The sequence below is a fragment of the Globicephala melas genome, chromosome 17, assembly GCF_963455315.2.
Source record: "Globicephala melas chromosome 17, mGloMel1.2, whole genome shotgun sequence".
Taxonomy (NCBI): Eukaryota; Metazoa; Chordata; class Mammalia; order Artiodactyla; family Delphinidae; genus Globicephala; species Globicephala melas.
In genome coordinates, this window is record NC_083330.1 from 22,561,521 (window position 1) to 22,582,899 (window position 21,379).

A 21,379-nucleotide genomic window follows, 5' to 3' on the forward strand; every position below is an offset into this window, starting at 1 on the left:
CAAATCCAGCCTACACCTAGTTGTGTGACCTTAAGCAAGTTATCTTTTTGTATCTCACCTGTATACTGAGGATGATTGAATGAGATAGCATAGAAAAAATCACCCAGCATGTACTAGATACATAATCCACATTCTGGTGTTTTAAGTCTTCTTTATAATTTCATAATATTCTTTATAAGAATGTTTAACTAGTGTTTTGCTCCCTTTTTTCTCATTACCCACAAACCACACCACCCTACCCACACAATGAGGATGAGGGGACTTCCCTTCACTGTGCAAGTACAATTTAAAAATCCTTCAATGTACCTTTCAGCATGGGTCCTAAATTTACCTTCTGGCAAGGATACATGTTCAGCATAATTGAAATGTAAAATAACTGACACAAAGAAGCAGACAGGTGTCTCATTTTTACTCATGGGATTTTAATTTATGGAGGTGACTGAGTGACAACACAGAGATGTCATTGCTATTGAAAGAAGAATTTATTATTTAAATCTCTTGAGACAAGGGAACACACCATGCTATGCAGGGCCACATGGGAAGCATCAAGTTTGGTCAGGACACAGAAGAAGGAGTGAGGGTAAAGCCTAGGCCAGAGCACTTATTGGGGTTTCCATGGAAAAGGCAAGACAGAGCAGGGGAAACAATTTAGGATTGGCTAGTTTGAATATTTTGGCAGATTTTGATCTCTAGGAGTCTGTAGCTGCCTGGTACCTAACCCTGGGATGATTTAGGGCAGAAGAGTTGGTATGTAAGGTAATAAAGCGGGTTGTTGGGGGTATAAACTCAAGATTGGTTGATTTTGATAAGAAAGGCATACTCCCTGACAAGCCCTTTTTTCTCTAAGAATTGGCTGGCCCTGGGAGGGGCAGTCCCTCCCCAGCCAGCAAGATTTTTAAGATGTCAAAACATCGTAAGATAATGAAAATTAATAACATGATTAATACAATAAGGAAAAGAGAAAGAAAATCAGTTGTATGGTGTTAAAAAGAAGCATTTTTAAAATGGGGAACAATTGATGCCATTTTTAATAGAAAAAAATGCATTTCAGCCATGATGCTTTTTTTTAGCACTAAATATTTTTAATGAATCTCTCATCAGTGCCTCCAAACAACTTTATCATACCAACTCCTTGTCTGTGAGTACTTCTTATAAATATGGGAATGAAAGAAATACCCCTCACTTTTCTCAGCCACATTTGCTTCGGTGGGGGAAGGGGAAAGGTACAGTTTCCTAAGTCAGGGCTGAGTTAGGCTAAGAAGTATAAACCTTCCCTTTTATCCCCACACCTACATCCATATCTCTACCTCCAAATATAATATCAGGCCCAAAATCAGCATTCTCTGCTCCACCTATATAGCAATCATTCTGGGAGGACTTAACTTCTGTTAGAAACCCTGTCATGCCTTAGAGCTTTAAACATCAGTAAAAACAGGCCACACTTCTAGAAGCTCAATGTCACTGAAACAAATTAATATGACACAATGGGATAAGTAGATTAGTAGAGTTTATCCAAGTAACAGTAGATTAGCAAAAGTAGATTAGTAGTAAGTAGATAAGTAAAAGTTTATCCACTAGCTAGCAAATATCTTTAGGGAGCACTTGAAATACGGTTCATCCAAACTGAGATGTGCTCTTAAGTACTAAGCACATACTGGATCCCATAGATTTGCTAAGAAAAAAATGAATGAAAATATCTCATTAATAATTGTTATATCGATTACATGTTGAAATGGTAATATTTTTTATATTTGAGTTAACAATTATTAAAATTAAAGTTACATGTTTCTTTTTTCCTTTTTTTTAATGCAGCTCTTAAATATTTTTATTACATATATTTTACATTTATGACTTTGATTATATTCCTATTGAATAGTGGTGATCCAACATTCTACAAAGGTACTTTTATACACCAACATCCAAAAAAAAAAGAAAAGAAAAGAAACACCTGAGGGTTCCAGTCATCCCCAAAAGTCACCAAGATTGATCTCATCTTTCCATTTTCATGATTATTGCCCTAGAGAAAGCTTCTGTTATGTCCAACATGAATGAAGAAGCAGATCCCGAATGAACTCTCTGTCCACAAAATCCATGCACTCTACTGCTTCCTGAGTTGGTTTCCTTAAACAACAAACTTATGACTGCATCCTCTGTATATGAATACTGTATTGGCCACACAATAATGTCAACAATGTCCAATTCCCTTATTTCTAGACACTAACACTAATATAAATGTCCCGTGTCCTGCTACAGCCTCAAAAATCCAAATCCAGCCAGTTCAGATTACTCATCATTTTCCATAAACTTCTCCCCTACTATCATCCTTTTACTCTCCATCTTATTTGCTTGGAAAGCCCTCTCCACAAATTTACCTGTGACCCTCCTACTCAGACTAAAATAAATCACTCCAATTCTACCACCTTCCCCATGATCTCTGGGTCAGAAACTTTCTCAGCTCTAGGTCCCTATCAGTCTTTGTTAGCAACTTTTTGATGGTATTTACCACAGGATGCCTTGTGCTACAGCTGATAGTGTGTATTTTCTGTCCCTTCCCAAACTATACGAACCTTGCAAGAAGAATAATTTATACAGCCTTCAAGACAAAACCTTACACTCAGTAAATATTTGAAAGTAGAATGCAATTTGAAGTTTGAAAGGCTATCAGAACAGAGAAATTCAGTTCTGTGATACTCACAGTTTGACCCAGAGTTCATAGCAATCTCAAATGACCTTCTACACAACCAACTTTTCTGTAGCTAACCCACTTGCACGTGATGTGTGGTAAAGCATTAGGGAACTCCACAGAGCAGTCAATTTTCATCTCAGTTTTTTAGGTAAAATGATTCACAGGCTGGTCATGAGCAACACAGAAGCCAATAAAAAGATCCTGACTGGCAGTGCAATCCCAACATCTCTCAAGGCCTGCTTGCTTATAGAGACTAGAATATGTCAAGTTGAAGAAGTGACCTATTTGGTACATACAACAGAGCAAATTGGAGCAAAGAAGTTATGGATTAGAAAACTAACCACCCCCCCAAAAAAAAAATTCTGGAAAAGCTAACTATAAAGAAGCTATCTTGAGGTCATGAATCACAGCTAATTTTATCACAGAGCCAGGATGAATTGTGTGTTTGTTTGTGCCTGTTGTGTCCTCAGTCAGATTATATACCCCAAGAGGACTGTAACTGTATAAGAGATGTCTTATACATCTCTTTGCTTACACATCACATTGATGGGTACATAGTAGGGTATATAATTATATTTCCATCCAGCTAGTGAGCATCTGAAATTACTTGAGACTTCACATCCGGGATGGGGGTGGGGGCTAAGTAAATTTAGTTTAAATAAATTTTGGTTAGTTTAAATACATTTTTGCCTTAATGAAGTGTGGAGAATGAACCACCATAACCCTAGAAATCTAAAAAAAAAAAAAAAGGCAAAGATATTCTTTTCCTTGTTGCTCCTTTATGAGATAGGATGAGATGTCAAAGGCCAACTATGAGGAGGTAGAAAATATGCAAATATCAAGACAGATTAATTTCTAAAAAGAGAGTCAACTCATCCAAATTACTGTCTCTATTGAGGAAATATGGTTTAGTTTACCTTTCCAAGGTCTCAATCTTACAGTGGAGGCAATGCTTCAAGAATCTGGTAGGCATGATAGGTAGATGAGAAAAATGGTCTTGGTTTCAGGGGAGTTATTTTCACCTGTTTTTTATGATATAAGCCAGTGGTTTCATCGATAAGGGAAAGGGAATAAAAAGGGCTTAACAAGGTATATGGGCTCAGTCAAGGAAAGTGAGATTTAAGGCAAGCTCCTGTCTCAGCAGGAGTTTGAAAACAAACAAGTAATGACACATAACCCTTTCTTATGACCTCAGTGAAAAGAGTGAGGGTTAGAACAGAATTATCCACCTCAATAGGCAAAGATAGAGAGAGGAAGGACATAATAAAATGCTCTCAAAAGGGCATCTTTTTGTGGGAACTCACAAAAGATGGAATAATTCTGAATGTGAGGATCAGAGAAATTTTCATAAAAGAAGCTCAGCAAGTATCCAGTACAGCAAAGCAGTCTTAATCTCAGCTCTAGACATTCATCTGAGGGTAGCCTGGCACTCATTAGTGAAGGACAAATTCAGAGATTGGGTGAAGTCTTCAGAGCCTGCAGCCAGGGTAGGCCAGTACTCATGGTGGAGCTCCTCTTTGAAGGAGTAAGAAATCTGCATTCACAAATATGTGAGAAGAAGCAAATGACATGTGTCTTTCAATTCAAGTTGTTCATAGAAATTGCTTTTTCTCTTAAAGCAGTAAAAAAAAAAAAAAAAAAAAAAAGGTTGAATTTCTTTCCAATCAACCAAGCTATATGAATAATGTCTAGATAGACATTGTCTTCCAGGAGTAGCCATTATGAAAAGGGTCTCGAATAGATTGTTTTGCCTTATGGAGCAAAATTACTCTTTCCCAAATAAAAGGCCTAAAGATTGGAAAAGAAGAAATACAATGGTCGCAGTCTCTGCCCTCCCACTCTGGAGCCCACAGCCTTCCACAGCCCATGCCAGTGACTCGGACCCCGCACACTGAGAGTCTTTGTTAGTGGATGTGGTGGCCCAAGGCACTACAGGGGCAGGTTGAAAAGATCCGACGGTAGCACCACTTCGACCAGTTTCATCCTCAGACAGGAAGAAGATAAAATGTAAAAAGCTGGCATCTCTCCAGGTCAGCTGAGGGCTGGACACTGGGAAGGAGGTGCACCAGCCCCGAGTGACAGGCGGAACCCTGACAACATTGAAACAGCCCCGGGCTGAGTGGAGGTGAGAAACAGGCTCAGGGAGATTTGGGCTGTGCCTGGGTTCCCCAACCAGCAAGAGACTGAGGCATCACTTCATCCAGTTCTTCTGACTTTAAACCCTTCTGCTCTCTCAAGTGTTAGGTGCATGCCACACCCATGTGGCTGACAGGATCTTGGTGTTCTGGCTGGGTGTCAGGCCTAAGTCTCTGAGGTAGGAGAGCTGAGTTCAGGACATTGGACCACCAGAGACCTCCAGGCCCCACGTAACATCAATTAGCAAGAGCTCTCCCAGAGATCTCCATCTCAACACTAAGACCCAGCTCCACTCAATGACCAGCAAGCTCCAGTGCTGGAAACCCCATGTCAAACAACTAGCAAGACAGGAACATAACCCCACCCATTAGCAGAGAGGCTGCCTAAAATCATAATAAGTTCACATACACACCAAAACACGCTACTGGATATGGTCCTGCCAACCAGAAAGACCAGATTCAGTCTCATCCACCAGAACACAGACACCAGTCCCCTCCAAAAGGAAGCCTACACAACCTACTGAACAAACCTTACCCACTGGGAGCAGACACCAAAAACAATGGGAACTATGAACCTGCAGCCTGTGAAAAGGAGACCCCAAACACAGTAAGTTAAGCAAAATGAGAAGACAGGGAAATACACAGCAGATGAAGGTAAAAACCCACCAGACCAAATAAATGAAGAGGAACTAGCAGTCTACCTGAAAAAGAATTCAGAGTAATGATAGTAAAGATGATCCAGAATCTTGGAAATAGAATGGAGAAAACAGAAGAAACATTTAAAAAGGACCTAGAAGAACTAAAGAGAAAACAAATAAAGATGAACAACAAAATAAATTAAATTAAAAATTCTCTACAAGAAATCAATAGCAGAATAACTGAGGCAGAAGAACGGGTAAGTGACCTGGAAGATAAATACTAGAAATAGCTACTGTGAGCAGAATAAAGAAAAAAGAATGAAAAGAATTGAGGACAGTCTCAGAGACCTGTGGGACAACATTAAACACACCAACATTTGAATTATAGGGGATTTTAGATCAATATTTTAGATCAAGTATAGATCAATGGAACAGTATTTACACAATCATAGTAGGGGACTTTAACACCCCACTTTCACCAATGGACAGATCATCTAAAATGAAAATAAAAAAGGAAACACAAGCTTTAAATGACACATTAAACAAGATGGACTTAATTGATATTTATAGGACATTCCATCCAAAAACAACAGAATACACTTTCTTCTCAAGTGCTTATGGAACTTTCTCCAGGACAGATCATATCTTGGGTCACAAATCAAGCCTTGGTAAATTTAAGAAAACTGAAATTGTATCAAGTATCTTTTCCGACCACAACGCTATGAGACTAGATATCAATTACAGGAAAAATTCTGTAAAAAATACAAACACATAGGTTAATAATACACTACTAATAACCAAGAGATCACTGAAGAAATCAAAGAGGAAATCAAAACAAAAACCTAGAAACAAATGAAAATGAAAACACGATGACCCAAAACCTATGGAATGCAGCAAAAGCAGTTCTAAGAGGGAAGTTTATAGCAGTACAATCCTACATCAAGAAACAAGAAAAATCTAAAATAAACAACCTAACCTTACACTTAAAGCAATTAGAGAAAGAAGAACAAAAAAACCCCAAAATTATCAGAAGTAAAGAAATCATAAAGATCAGAGCAGAAAGAAATGAAAAACAAGTGAAGGAAATGATAGCAAAGATCAATAAAACTAAAAGCTGGTTCTTTGAGAAGATAAACAAAATTGATAAACCATTAGCCAGACTCATCAAGAAAAAAAGGGAGAAGATTCAAATCAACAGAATTAGAAATGAAAAAGAAGTAACAACTGACACTGCAGAAATAAAAAGGATCATGAGAGATTACTACAAGCAACTATATGCCAATAAAATGGAAAACTTGGAAGAAATGGACAATTTCTGAGAGAAGCACAACTTTCTGAGACTGAACCAGAAAGAAATAGAAAATATAAGCAGACCAATCACAAGCACTGAAATTGAGACTGTGATCAAAATCTTCCAACAAACAAAAGCCCAGGACCAGATGGCTTCACGGGTAAATTCCATTAAATATTTAGAGAAAAGCTAAGGCCTATCCTTCTCAAACTCTTCCAAAATATAGCAGAGGGAGGAACATCCCAAACTCATTCTACAAGGCCACCATCACCCTGATACGAAAACCAGACAAAGATGTCACAAAAAAGAAAACCACAGACCAACATCACTGATGAACATACAGGCAAAAATTCTCAACAAAATACTAGCAAACAGAATCCAGCAGCACATTAAAAGGATCATACACCATAATCAAGTGGGGTTTATCCCAGGAATGCAAGGATTCATCAATATATGAAAATCAATCAATGTTATACACCATATTAACAAACTGAAGGATAAAAACCATATGATCAACTCAGCAGATGCAAAAAAAGCTTTTGACAAAATTCAACACACATTTCTGGTAAAAACTCTCCAGAAAGTAGGCATAGAGGGAACTTACCTCAAGATAATAAAGGACATATATGACAAACCCACAGCCAACATCTTTTCAATGGTGCAAAACTGAAACCATTTCCTCTAATATCAGGAACAAGACAAGTGTGTGCACTCTCATCACTATTATTCAACATAGTTTTGGAAGTTTTAGCCACAGCAATCAGAGAAGAAAAAGAAATAAAAGGAATCCAAATTGGAAAAGAAGAAGTAAAGCCGTCACTGTTTGCAGATGACAAAGTTTGATGATATTATACATAGAGAATAGTAAAGATGCTACCAGAAAATTACTAGAGCTAATCAATGAATCTGGTAAAGTAGCAGGGGTACAAATTTAACACACAGAAATCTCTTGAATTACTATACACTAATGAAAAATCTGAAAGAGAAATTAAGGAAACACTCCCATTTACCATTGCAACAAAAAGAATAAAATACCTAGGAATAAACCTACCTAAGGAGACAAAAGACCTGTATGCAGAAAACTATAAGATACTGATGAAAGAAATTAAAGAGGATACAAACAGATGGAGAGATATACCATGTTCTTGGATTTGAAGAATCAACATGTGAAAATGACTCTACAACCCAAAGCAATGTGCAGGTTCAATGCAATACCTATCAAACTACCCATGGCATTTTTTACAGAACTAGAACAAAATATCTTAAAATTTATATGGAGACACGAAAGACCCTGAATAGCCAAAGAAGTCTTGAGGGAAAAAAACGGAGCTGGAGAAATCAGACTCCCTGACTTCTGTACAAAGCTTACAGTAATCTGTAAGCTTACTGTACAAAGCTGTACAAAGCTTACTGTACAAAGCTGTACTGTACAAAACTTACTGTACAAAGTTTCAGTAATCAAGACAATAAAGTACAGGCACAAAAACAGAATTATAGATCAATGGAACAGAATAGAAAGCCCAGAGATAAACCCATGCACCTATGGTCAACTATTCTATGACAAAGGAGGCAAGGATATACAATGGAGAAAAGACAGTCTCTTCAACAAGTGGTGCTGGGAAAACTGGACAGCTACATTTAAAAGAATGAAATTAGAACACTCCCTAACACCATACACAAAAATAAACTCAAAATGGATTAAAGACATAAATGTAAGGCCAGACACTATAAAACTCTTATATGAAAACATAGACAAAACACTCTATGACATAAATCACAGCAAGATCCTTTTTGACCCACCTCCTAGAGAAATGGAAATAAAAACAAATGGGGCCTAATTAAACTTAAGAGCTTTTGCACAGAAAAGGAAAGCATAAACAGGACAAAAAGACAACCCTCAGAATGAGAAAATATATTTGCAAATGAAGCAACTGACAAAGGATTAATCTCCAAAATTTACAAACAGCCATGTAGCTCAATATCAAAATAACAAACAACCCAATCCAAAACTGGGCAGAAGACCTAAATAGACATTTCTCCAAAGAAGATATGCAGATTGCCAACAAACACATGATAGGATGTTCAACATCACTAATCATTAGAGAAATGCAAATCAAAACTACAGTGAGGTATCACCACAATCCAATCATAATGGCCATCATACAAAAATCTACAAACAATAAATGCTGGGGGGGGGGGAGAAAAGGGAACCCTCTTGCCCTATTGGTGGGAATGTAATTTGATACAGCCGCTATGGAGAACAGTATGGAGGTTCCTTAAAAAACTAAAAATAGAACTACCATATGACCCAGCAATCCCACTACTGGGCATATACCCTGAGAAAACCATAATTCAAAAAGGGTCATGTACCACAACGTTCAGTGCAGCTCTATTTACAATTGCCAGGACATGGAAGCAACCTAAGTGTCCATCGATGGATGAATGGATAAAGAAGATGTGGCCCATATATACAATGGAATATTACTCAGCCATAAAAAGAAACAAAATTGAGTTATTTGTAGTGAGGTGGATGGACCTAGAGTCTTTCATACAGAGTGAAGTAAGTCAGAAAGAGAAAAACAAATACCTATGCTAACACATATATATGGGACAGGACATAAAAAAAAAATTGTTCTGAAGAACCTAGGGGCAGGACAGAAATAAAGACACAGATGTAGAGAATGGACTTGAGGACACGGGGAGAGGGAAGGAAAGCTGGGACGAAGTGAGAGAGTGGCATGGACATATATACACTACCAGATGTAAAATAGGTAGTGGGAAGCAGCCACATAGCACAGGGAGATCAGCTCTGTGCTTTGTGTTCACCTAGAGGGGTGGGATAGGGAGGGTGGGAGGGATACGCAAGAGGAAGGGGATATGAGGATGTATGTATACCTCTAGCTGATTCATTTTGTTAAACAGCAGAAACTAACACAACAATGTAAAGCAATTATGCTCCAATAAAGATGTTTTAAAAAAAGAAAAGAAGAAAGAAAGAAAGAAAGAAAGAAAGAAAGAGAAAGAAAGAAAGAAAGAAAAAAAAGAAAGAAAGAAAGAAGGAAAGAAAGAAGGAAAGAAAGAAGGAAGGAAGGAAGGAAGGGGGAAATAAAAATGTCTTTGGCAGATGACATGATTGTCTATGTAGAAAATACTTATGTATCTACAAAAAAAGGGAAAATAGCTCCTAAAATTAAGTAAGTTCATCAGGGTCACAGAATGCAAAATCAACACGCACATATCAATCATATGTCTATATGCAAGCAACAAATTTGTGGAGACCAAAATTTAAAATATAATGCCATTTACAATAATTCCCCCAAATGAAATTCTTAAGTAAAGCCTAAAAACAAGAAAAATGTACCAGATCTGCAGGCTGAAAATTATAATATACTGATGCAAGAAATCAAAGATGATCTAAATAAATGGACATATTGTGTTCATAGGTTGGAAGATGTAAATTCTCCCCAAATTGATATATAGGTTTAATGCAAATTCTATAAAATCCCAAGATCTTTGCATGTATAAAAAAAATTACTATAAAATTTATATGGAAAGGCAAAGGGACTAGAATAACTAAAACACTTTTGAAAAAGAATGAAGTTGGTGAAATCATTCTACCAGATGACTGACTTACATAGCTACAGTAGCCAAGACAGTGTGAAGAGGTGTAGATCAATGGAACAGAGCAGAAAACCCAGAAATAGACCCACACAAATATACCTAATTGAATTTGGACACAACTTCAAGTAAATTCAGTGTAGGAAGGATACACCTTTTAGCAAATGGATGTGTAAAAAGAACTATGTTAGGAATGACTGAGACATGACCTGAGGACCTCCATGTTATGCTGCCCATACTGGACTTTTGCTGGACATTCTAAATTAAAACTGCAATTTAACAGTTGCTGAGTTGCTAAAAAGAAAGAACAAGGTTGACAACTGGAATTTTTCTGGACTAAAGAAAACATACCTTTCCCTAGCAGTAAATGAGATGTGTTCCATAAGCCAATCATATGGATAGAATAATTTTACCCTCCAATCCAATTCTTGGTAAACACTTGGTATAAGCCTGCATTAACTCCTCACTTTTTCCTATAAAAACCCCTGCCCATTTTCCTCCAGTGGAATACTATTCTGGGTTCCTCCAGAATCTGTGATCTTCGAATTGCAATTCAAAGATGAAATACACTGCCTATTTTCCTCTTTACAGTTAGTGGTCCTTTTGGTTGACAGATGTTAAGAGGATGAGAAGATAAGCTACAGACTAGAAGAAAACATTTGCAATCCACATATCTGACAAAAAAAAAAAAAAAAACCCCTTGTGTCTAGATTACATAAATGACTCTTAAAACTCAACATCAAAAAGATTTTTCAATTAGAAAAATGGGCAAAAGACATGAACAGACATTTCATCAAAAATGACAAGACGAATGGCAAATAAGCATGCAAAAAGATGTTCATCATCATTAGCCATTAGGAAAATGCAAAAATTAAAACCATAGTGAGAAATGACTATACACAAATTAGGATGACTGAAATAAATGGTGGGGGTGGAGTGACATCAACAAGATGGAATTATAGGGATTTCTAGTGTGCATCTCCTCGCAGAAACATCAGTTTGAACAACTATCCACTCACAAAAATAACTTTATAAGAGCTAAGAATTTCAGCTGAAGGATTAGAACACCAGGGTGAAGCATAGAAGTAAGAAAAGACGCATTGAAGACGGTAGGAAAGGCAATTGCACAGTACTCCCCTGTCACTCCTCTCCCAACACCAGGCAGCCCACAGAAACCCTCCCTGTGGAAGGAAGGAAAGTGAAGGGAGTACCAACCTTCATCAGGGACCCAGCACCAGGCCCACACCAGCCCTGACTGTCTCCCCCAGGGAGCCATTCCTGTGGTCCCAAGCTCAGGGCAGCTCCCACGAACCCAGGGTCCCCATCCCAGTATCACCAGGCTCCAGGCAGGCTCCCAAGGACCCAGGCTCCCGCCCCACCCCAGTGCCAGGTGGTCCCTGCAGCCTCAGCCTCCAGGCCCATCTCAGTAGTCCCTGGCGACTGGCTAACTCCTGCTGACCCAGGATTCAGGCTTGCCACGCCCACCATTCGGATTTCAGGTGAATGTCCCACCTAACGATTTATTGTTATGCTGACTTCCTTTGCCAAGTATTTCTCTCAGAGACCTGGTGAGGTGGCATCACTATATCCTGGGAAGAATTCATATACTTTGGGCTTCCCTGGTCATAACACCACCATAATAGCATTTTTATTTCAATGTTAACACAATCATGTGTCTTGTTTAAACCAATCTATTGTGAATTGTTCAAAACAGCAGTTTGGGGGTGGAACTTTCCCCTGAAATCCAAGAGAAGAGAACTCTGGCAAACTGGGCTGGGTACAGGCAGCAGCCAGTTTTCCTAAGTCATCTGGGTTCTATTTCAGGGATTCCATCTTCTATATGACTCTCAAACTAGTATCTCTCCTCCTTGGAAAGAGCAATGAAAATAACAGAAGGAGGAGCTTGATAGTATTTTTGCACTCAAGAAACTACAGAATTTTCTATTTGAGATTTTATTTTAAAAAGAGAGGAAAGTACTTACTTGAGTAGAATTAAGCTGCATTATGGATTGAACTGTCTTCATTTATTCTCTGTTCATCCATTGTAACTAGTCACCATCCACTACTGAATCTGAGCCTATTTGTATTCTGGTTCCTTCTCACCACTCTTGTTCTGAGTCATTGTTTTGATCTGCTTTCCAGTCCTGTGCTGATCTATGTCCCAAGCTGACCCATGCTGGGTCCATTTAAGTGAATCAGAGCTGCTGTGCTTACTGCAAACACTTCTTGTTTCTTCTTCCCCAGTTGCTCAGCATGCAATCCTTAAATTGTCATGTCTTGATCTTCATTATTCTGGCTATATTTGTTAGGATCTATGCAATGCTGAATTGATAGAGGTACATCTGCATCACTTCATGTCCCCCTCTGGTAATGTCTACTACAAAATGCTATATAAGGGCGGGGTGGGGAGATTAAAGATTGCTAAGAGTAAGCGTATTTTGTGTGGAATTAAGAGGTCAGTCTTGTTAAATATGAGAATTCTTCTTGATGAAAATGAAGGGGCTGGAAGATGGGTGGAGGTAGAACTCCATGAATAGAGAGGTTACCATGAATTTAGAAGAAGGAGAGCCAAAAGATGAGGCTCCTGATTTTCTCAGTAAGGGGCAGGCAGGGCTGTATTTAGAGGTTTCTGGGTGTTGAGAACACCTGGAACATACATACCAGAACAGTTCCCTCCAATGAACTTTCTGCAAGGATGGAAATTTTCTGTATCTGAAAAGTACAATTTGGTAGCCACTAGTCACGTGTGGCTGTTGAACACTTAAAGTGTTTTGTGTGACTGGGGTATTGAATTTTTAATTTAATTTTAATTAGTGGAAAGAGCCACATGTGACCAGTGGCAACCATATCCAATTGCACAGTTCTAGAGAATATAAACATTGTATGATTAATTGGGGCACTAGAAATTGCAGTTTATTTGATTTATATAGGCACCCAAGCCAGAGATTAAGACAGAATATTTACTTCTGTGGCTGGGAATTTTGTTTGGCAGGTAGTATGGTAAAAATATGTCTTCTAAAGCAGTTAATTTAAATACATTTCACTTCTTTTATCAGTACAATCCTGTCATCATTAAGAACACAAAAGACTACCTTCTCTGCATTATTTTATGAAAGTTGTTCTGTGGTATCAGTTCTATTGATATTTAAAATACCACCTACTCAGTAAAACACAAAGTTCTGTGTGGGCAGGAAAAAAAAGTGCTATATATACTGCTGGAGGGAAGAGTGGGGGATGGTTATGAGTTTCTAGATACGGGGAAAGTAAAATTACTTTGGATTCTACTTAGAAAACTTTCCATGGTCTTTGGAGGCAACTCCTTCCTTCCACTGACCCATTCTCCAGGTAGAAGCAAGGGAACAAAATTAACCAAAATAACTGGTACCCATTTTTTTTTATTTGAGACCGTCTTAGTTCTGTGTACTCCTTATGGTGTTAAGGACTGACTTCACCTTTTCTCATTTTCACCTTAGAAACTCTGGAGAAATATGAGCTGCTCTTAAGGCATCAGGTAACTGCACACATCCTCTGTTTACTCTGGCCCTGTGGTTGGCTAATGGTTGAAATTTACTAATAAGCTAAAGATATTATTAGTGATATTGAGAAAAAACTGAGATCCTGAATTTAACAAGGATAGAGGTCAAGTGAAAGGCAAAGACACTGCATACAAGACAGAGATGAATGACAACTATAGTCTTAATAAGAGTTTCAGAAAAGATTTTGTGTGACTTCTGACTCAGTCAACAGGAAATATGACAGTTTGCATTTCATATCTGAGACAGAACAATCTGTCACTTGGAAATATTTGGGTCAATAATATTAGCTGAGAATAAAATCATGATGTGAACGTGAGAGTGATTCTAAATAAACTAGATAAACAGAAAGATTCCAAGGGCAGAAATTTTCCTTCTTTTTCTTCAAATTTATGTATAAATATGCTGCCACAATGAGACTGCTAGATAATATGTGGTTTATGAATTTCATCTGGATTAGAAAATCATTAGATTCTCTGCATCGTTACAATGTGATGACTTTTACTTTCAAACATTTAGAGCTGTTAGCAGGAACAAAAAAATGATCTCTTAAGGAAGCATATTGTGAGATGGAAAAAAGATGATTTGGGCATATACTGGTATAAAGAAAAAGAGAATAAACTGAAATATTTAATTTTTCAACAAAATGACTAAGGACTTAGATTCAAGCAATTTTCTATTTAAACTTATCTTTTAAAAAATAACATACTTTATAGATCTTTGGGCTCAGAAACAAAGGTTGTGGCTATGTACAAATATTCTGCGATAAAATAATTAAAGTCACATACGTGTAAATATTTAAGGCAGAGTTGTCTCTGTTTACCATAAATCTTGGACCAAATTCATTTGTTCTAAAACGGATGTCACATTTCAATTTATTGTATACTCACAGTGTGGCTGACAGAGGTTTTTGCCCACGCCCAAAACTCTGCTGCACTGTCTAGGCAATGCTTTATTGTATCTTAAAGGGTTCCTTCTGCAGAAAAAAAACTGAGCTGCCTCGTTCTGGTTCCTCCTGCAACCGTTCAGCTATCCTGCAGTTTTCTATTTGCACTCTCCAGCCTGGGAGGTTGCAATGCAGCAAACAGTGCTACCCTGCTCAGAGATCTGCTATGTTTAAAGCTCCTTGCTCTGGATTTCCTGTTTAAAGATTAAGAGATTTGATAAAGATATATTAGTCAAGCTTTCATTTTAAATCTGTCCAAGGTCCTTGACAGAGTGGCCATTTTACTAACAGCACTCCATTTGTCTTAGGATAACATATGTTAGATTTCCAGTGTTATTCAATGATTATCCAGTCCAGCACCCGCAGTTTACAGATGAAGAAATTGACGCTCAGAGAGCTGAAATGAAATGTTTAATTTCTGGGAAAATAAATTTCTTATATTCCTGAGAACCCAAACTCCAAGTATAAATTCTGCTGTCAAAAAAATCATCAGGGAGAGTGAGTTGCTGAGAGCGTGTCGCCATTGGATAAAGGACTCTCTTGGGAATAAAAGTTCTTCTAAATAATCCTTCCTTTTTTTCTTGGTCTCAGATCAAGGAATGGATGAATGTTGGGGAAAAAATGCACATAACACATATGTATTTAAATTCAGAGTACCAAGTTTCTCTGAAGTTCACTGATAAATACTCTAGGTTAAGAATCCCTATTCTAAACTGTCTAGATGAATGTCAAGAACATTCATTATATTCTGAACTAATTATTGCTTTTTTCCTATTGATATTCATTGAGTTCTTACTATGTTCTAGGAGCTTTACATATATTTAGGTATTCAATCCTCTTAAAAATTCCACAGACCATTACTATTATAATACTCATTTTACAGATGATGACATTGAAACACAGAGACATTAAGTAACTTGACTAAGACCACAGAGCCAATAAGTGGTAGTATCAACATATCAATTTGCTAATTTACGTTGTCTGGCTCCATAATTGAAACATGCTTTTAACCACTAGGTAATATGATTTATGGAGTATAACATGTCAATCACTTTTGCTAACTATTTTAAGTTTTCCAAACCCTCTGAGGAGGTTGTCATTATTATTTCCATTTTTTAGATCAGGATATTGAGGTTTATAGATATGAAGTCCAATGTTGATAAATCTAGTAAGTTATAGAACAGAGAACTGGGCACAGATCTTCTACCATATAGTGCAGTGCTATTTTCTCTATAGCAATCCTGTCCAGTAGAACTTTCCACATTGATGGAAATGTCCAGTATGATAGACACTACTCACATGTGGCTATTGAGCACTTGCACTGTAACTAATGTCAACTGAAGAATTTATTTTAAATTGTATTTAATTTTAGTTTAAGTAGTCATACCTGGCTAAGGGCTGCCATACTGAACATCGGGGCTCCAGAGCCTTACTCCTCAGTGTGGTCCATGGGCCGGGACCACCAGCACCACCTGAGTGTTGTTAGAGATGCAGACTGCAAGCTTCATCCCAGACTTATGGAATCAGAGTCTGAATTTTAATAAGACTTCCAGGTATTTTATACACACTTTAACATTTAAAAATCGTGGTTCTAGATCACTCCACCACTCATATTATTTGTCAAGACCAAGAAAATAAACTATTTCATCTCAAGAGTCTTTTGCTCTCCAATTACTTTCCAAATTAAGGGTTTGTCACCTCTCTCCGCTGCAATATGAATAAAAGCTTTAAAAGGAAAAAGAACATAGCAGATTAGGAGACTTCAGGCAAATTCATACCACCAAAGAGAAATCATAACAAGGAAATTAGTAATATTTGTAGCTGGAGATGTAGGTAAAAGTCAGATCACAAGAAGTCAAAAGTCAGATCATGAAGAGATGTATCATGTAGGAAAGTTGGACATTATCCTATTGGTAATGATCCCCTTTAAGGAGCATTAAGCTGAAGAGCTACATGTTACATGTGGGTGATCCCAATGGCAGTGTGGAGAATAGATTGGTTTAAAGACCATCTCAAACCAGGTCAGAGGTGATGAGTGATAAGTGTTAAGAGTAATAAGAGATAAATAAGGTAGTGGTAGCTGGAATAGAGCATAGGGAACAAATTCAAGAAATATTTAGGAGAAAAAAATGGACAGGATTACATAATTGAATGTGAAAGATAAGAAAGAGAGAAGATAAAAACAAGGGTTTTAGCTTAGGTGACTACCTAGGTGATTGCCTCCAGGTGACATAGAGGATACAGAAGGTGGCCACAGATATAAGTTCAGTTCAGGAATACTGAAGTTTAAGTGACTTTTGGACAGGTAGGAGGATATATATACATGCAGCAATTAGATAGGCAAGTTTAAATTTCATTAGACATATTTGGGGTATAAGATATAAATTTGGCGATCAACAAAGTTTAGGAGGAAATTGCAATGGATTAGTCAGGAAGAATATGCAAAGTGGAAGGAGTCTCCACAACATTTCTGAGGGACTGTGGAGGAGGAAGAGAAGTCTGCAAAGAGTAGCTACATTATAAGGAGCACGTGGGATTTTACAAGCCAAGAGAGTAGTTTACAAGACAGTGTCAGTTGAAACAAAGATGCAGAGTAACAAAACACCAAAAATACCACTTTAGTTTGGTAATTACTTGGTCATTGGTGACCTTATGAGAACAGTTTCAATGGAGTGGCTGTGATGGAAACCAGATGCGAAAGAGTACAAAGTAAATGGGAGGTCAGGAAATCAGGGCAGTGAGTAGAGACTCTTCTTTGAAAACTTTTATGCAATTCTACACCAAGTATTACAGATCAAGGAGATTAAAGGAGACATGTAAAGAGTCTAATTAACCAACTTGTGTTATCTCCAAAGGGAAAACATTTTATTTGCCTGTGAATGGCCCTTGTACTGGCACTGCATAGAAAGGGAGATCAAAATGAAACCAAACCAAAAGCAGCATGTTTTGAACAATGAAAAACAAAACTCTGTTCTGAGCGATGGATATAAAGAGATGCAAGATGCACTTTGTGGTCCCCGAGGCTCATCATAATGTATAGGAATAACACCCCAAAAAATCAAGAATTAAGTGATCAGAGAGCAGCTGAGAGTCAGAGCTTAAACATGAATTAGGCACCAGTGAATGTTAACCACTTTGTTCATGCAACCTAACTATTCCCACTTATCTCTCTGTTGGAGGAGGTCATCAAGAGGGTGTGACACCGGTTGAACCTCGAACTGGACCTGAACGATCAAAGGCTCCTTACTCCTTCCCCTGTACTTAGAATGTACGACTGGCCCACTGTCCCCCTGTTAGGAGCCACTTAAGGACGCAGCCTTGAGAGAATGATATGTTGAGGCCACCTGAATTGGACAGTGACTGAACCCTGTTAATGGTCTCCATATAAACTATTACAGTTCTGGTGGGTAGGTGCAGAGATCTACTCACCTCATGATTGTCCCAGACAAGCCTCGAACTTCAGTTCCCTTGCTTATTAAAACTACCTCCTACCCATCTGGAGTGGCTTACCTCTTTCTTCAGTCTCTCTTGCCCTCCGTTAGGGAGCCAGTGTCGGATTTCACCCAGGGAGCTCAGGTAGTGAGCCAACACTCTCCCTGTGAAAACCTGCCCCTCAACAACTAAACCTCCAGACACATTCCCTTTCAGTCCCTAAACTACCAGGTAGAGTCTATACCATAACCCCTGGCTCCAGGGCTTTGAAGTCTCCCAGCTAAAGCCACTTAGCACTCCTCCAAGACCAGTTCATTCCCACTGCTGGGAACGTAAAGAACCTGAGGGCAATAGGATGGCACGTAGGTGATGAGGCTGCTCACCTGCTCTGACCTTATGCTCACATTTCACTATGTTGATTTCTATCTCCAGTAAATTATTTTTATTAAAAGTAAACTTCTGGTGGCCTATATGGGAAAAAAATCTTAAAAAGAGTGGATATATGTATATGTATGGCTGATTCACTTTGCTGTACACCTGAAACTAACACATTATAAATCAACTATACCCCAATAAAAATTAATTTAAAAAAATAAACTTTTATTATGTAGCAAGTATCTGTATGCAGAGTAGAAAGTTAAAGATAACAGATACCACAGTAAGAAGATCAGATGACTTTATTCCTACAGTCAGGGATAACCACTAATACCTTATTGTAAGTTCTTCCACATTTTTTTAATTCACAAATATAAATATATGCATGTTTACTGAGACAAGATCAAGCTGTAATGTTATTTTTCCCATAGATGATTAACTCTTTAAGAGACCAAATTTTACAATTCTATCGCGGGACTGTCTGGCTTGGTATCTGACTTAGAATAAGACCCACATGAAAGAAATTTAAAAGTGGGTTCTGTTTCTTGAAATTTACTGAAAAGATTTGCACCTCAAGAGCCATCTACGAGGTCCAAGACTCATGGGTCCCTCTTTACTAAAGAATTAATGCTCACTATGCAGACCTGTATCAAGATAATGTGATTGAGTTCAAACAAAACAGAGAGATGGGTGATGGTCGAAGTTGGGACCAGGAGTTGGAGTAGCCATGAGTGTGCTCTTGCATCCTTTCCTGTAGATAAAATGACCACACCAAGAATGTCCACAAGCATGGGGGCATGGGTGATATGGCCTAGCTGACCTTGAAGCCGATACCTAGCTTCAAGACCTTGCATATGTCAGAGATTCAAATTCTCTTCTGCTTCATGAAGAATATGGAATTATATCTCTTTCCATAAATCAAAACAATATGCATTGTAATCGTTCCATAAATCAAGAGATCAGTAGTGTGCATCCTTACTTTCCTAATGCTCAGTGATCCTTATCCTTTCTGCAGAGATATCTGTGCCTAAAAAGGTCTTCAGAAGAAGAATCTATACATTATGGAAAAGTAAAAGTACAAGAAAGTTTTAGATTCTATTACTGCTCAACATCACTAATTATTAAAGAAATGCAAATCAAAACTACAATGAGGGCTTCCCTGGTGGCGCAGTGGTTGAGAGTCTGCCTGCCGATGCAGGGGACACGGGTTTGTGCCCTGGTCTGGGAAGATCCCACATGCCGCGGAGCGGCTGGGCCCGTGAGCCATGGCCGCTGAGCCTGCACGTCCGGAGCCTGTGCTCTGCAATGGGAGAGGTCACAACAGTGAGAGGCCCACGTACCAAAAAAAAAAAAAAACTACAATGAGATATCATCTCACACCAGTCACAATGGCCATCATCAAAAAGTTTGCAAATAATAAATACTAGAGAGGGTGTGGAGAAAAGGGAACTCTCCTACACCATTGGTGGGAATGTAAATTGGTGCAGCCACTATGGAGAACAGTATGGAGGGTCCTTAAAAAGCTAAAAATAGATTTATCATATGATCCAGCAATCCCACTCCTGGGCATATATCCAGAAAAAATGGAAACTCTAACTTGAAAAGATACATGCACCCCAATGTTCACAGCAGCACAATTTACATAAATCCATTGTGGTCACAATGTTTCCATAATAAGGAAAACTCTCTTTAAATTAAGAAACTATCATAGCAACACTGTTTCCAATAGCCAAGACATGGAAGCAACCTAAATGTTTATTGACATATGAATGGATAAAGAAGATGTGGTATATATATACAATGGACTATTACTCAGCCATTAAAAATAATAATAATGCCATTTGCAGCAACATGGGTGGACCTAGAGATTATCACAGTAAGTGAAGTAAGTCAGACAGAGAAAGACAAATATCATATATCACTTATATGAGGTATCTTAAAAAATGATACAAATGAGTTTATTTACAAAACAGAAATAGACTTGCAGACATTGAAAACAAACTTATGGTTACCAAAGGGGAAAGGAGGGGAGAGGGATAAATTAGGAGTTTGGGATTAACAAATACACACTACTATATATAAAAGATAGATAATCAACAAGGACTTACTGTATAGCACAAGGAACTGTGTTCAATATCTTGTAATAACCTATAATGGAAAAGAATCTGAAAAAGAATATATAAATATATGTATAACTGAAAAAATGATAATATATTATTTAACTTCTCTGTGCCTCAGGTTTTTACCTAAAAAGCAGAAATAATAAAAGCATCTACCTCATAGAGTTGTGGTAAAAATTAGTTGAGCATATGAAATACTGAAATATGTTTCATGCACAAAGATATTTTTCTGAAGAAGATATACAAATGCCATCAAGCATATGAAAATATTCTCAACATCACTAATCATCAGAAAAATGCAAATCAAAATCACAATGAGATATCAGCTCATACCTGTCAGGATGACTATTATGAAAAAAGAAGGATTATAAATGGTGGCAATAATGTGGAGAAACTGGAACCCTTGTTCACTGTTGGTGGGAATGTCAAATGGTGCAGCCATTATGGAAAGTAATATGGAGGGTCCTAAAAAAATTAAAAATAGAATTACTGTATGATTCATCAATTTCACTTTGAGGTACATATCCAAAAGAATTGAAAACAGGATCTCAGAGATGTTTGCACACATACGGTTATTAAAGCATTATTCACAAAAAGCAAAATGT

The 21,379-nt window shown here is 37.8% G+C and overlaps 1 long non-coding RNA gene across 1 annotated transcript in view; it reads right to left on the minus strand.

Moving 5' to 3' along the window:
• The window catches only part of LOC138842405 (uncharacterized), a 63,867-nt gene extending 51,384 nt beyond the window's left edge, over window positions 1-12,483 (minus strand). The window contains exon 1 of the long non-coding RNA XR_011376885.1: window positions 12,351-12,483. This is a non-coding gene — a long non-coding RNA (uncharacterized lncRNA). The remainder of the gene's footprint in view (window positions 1-12,350) is intronic.
• Between the last annotated feature and the right edge of the window lie 8,896 nt (window positions 12,484-21,379).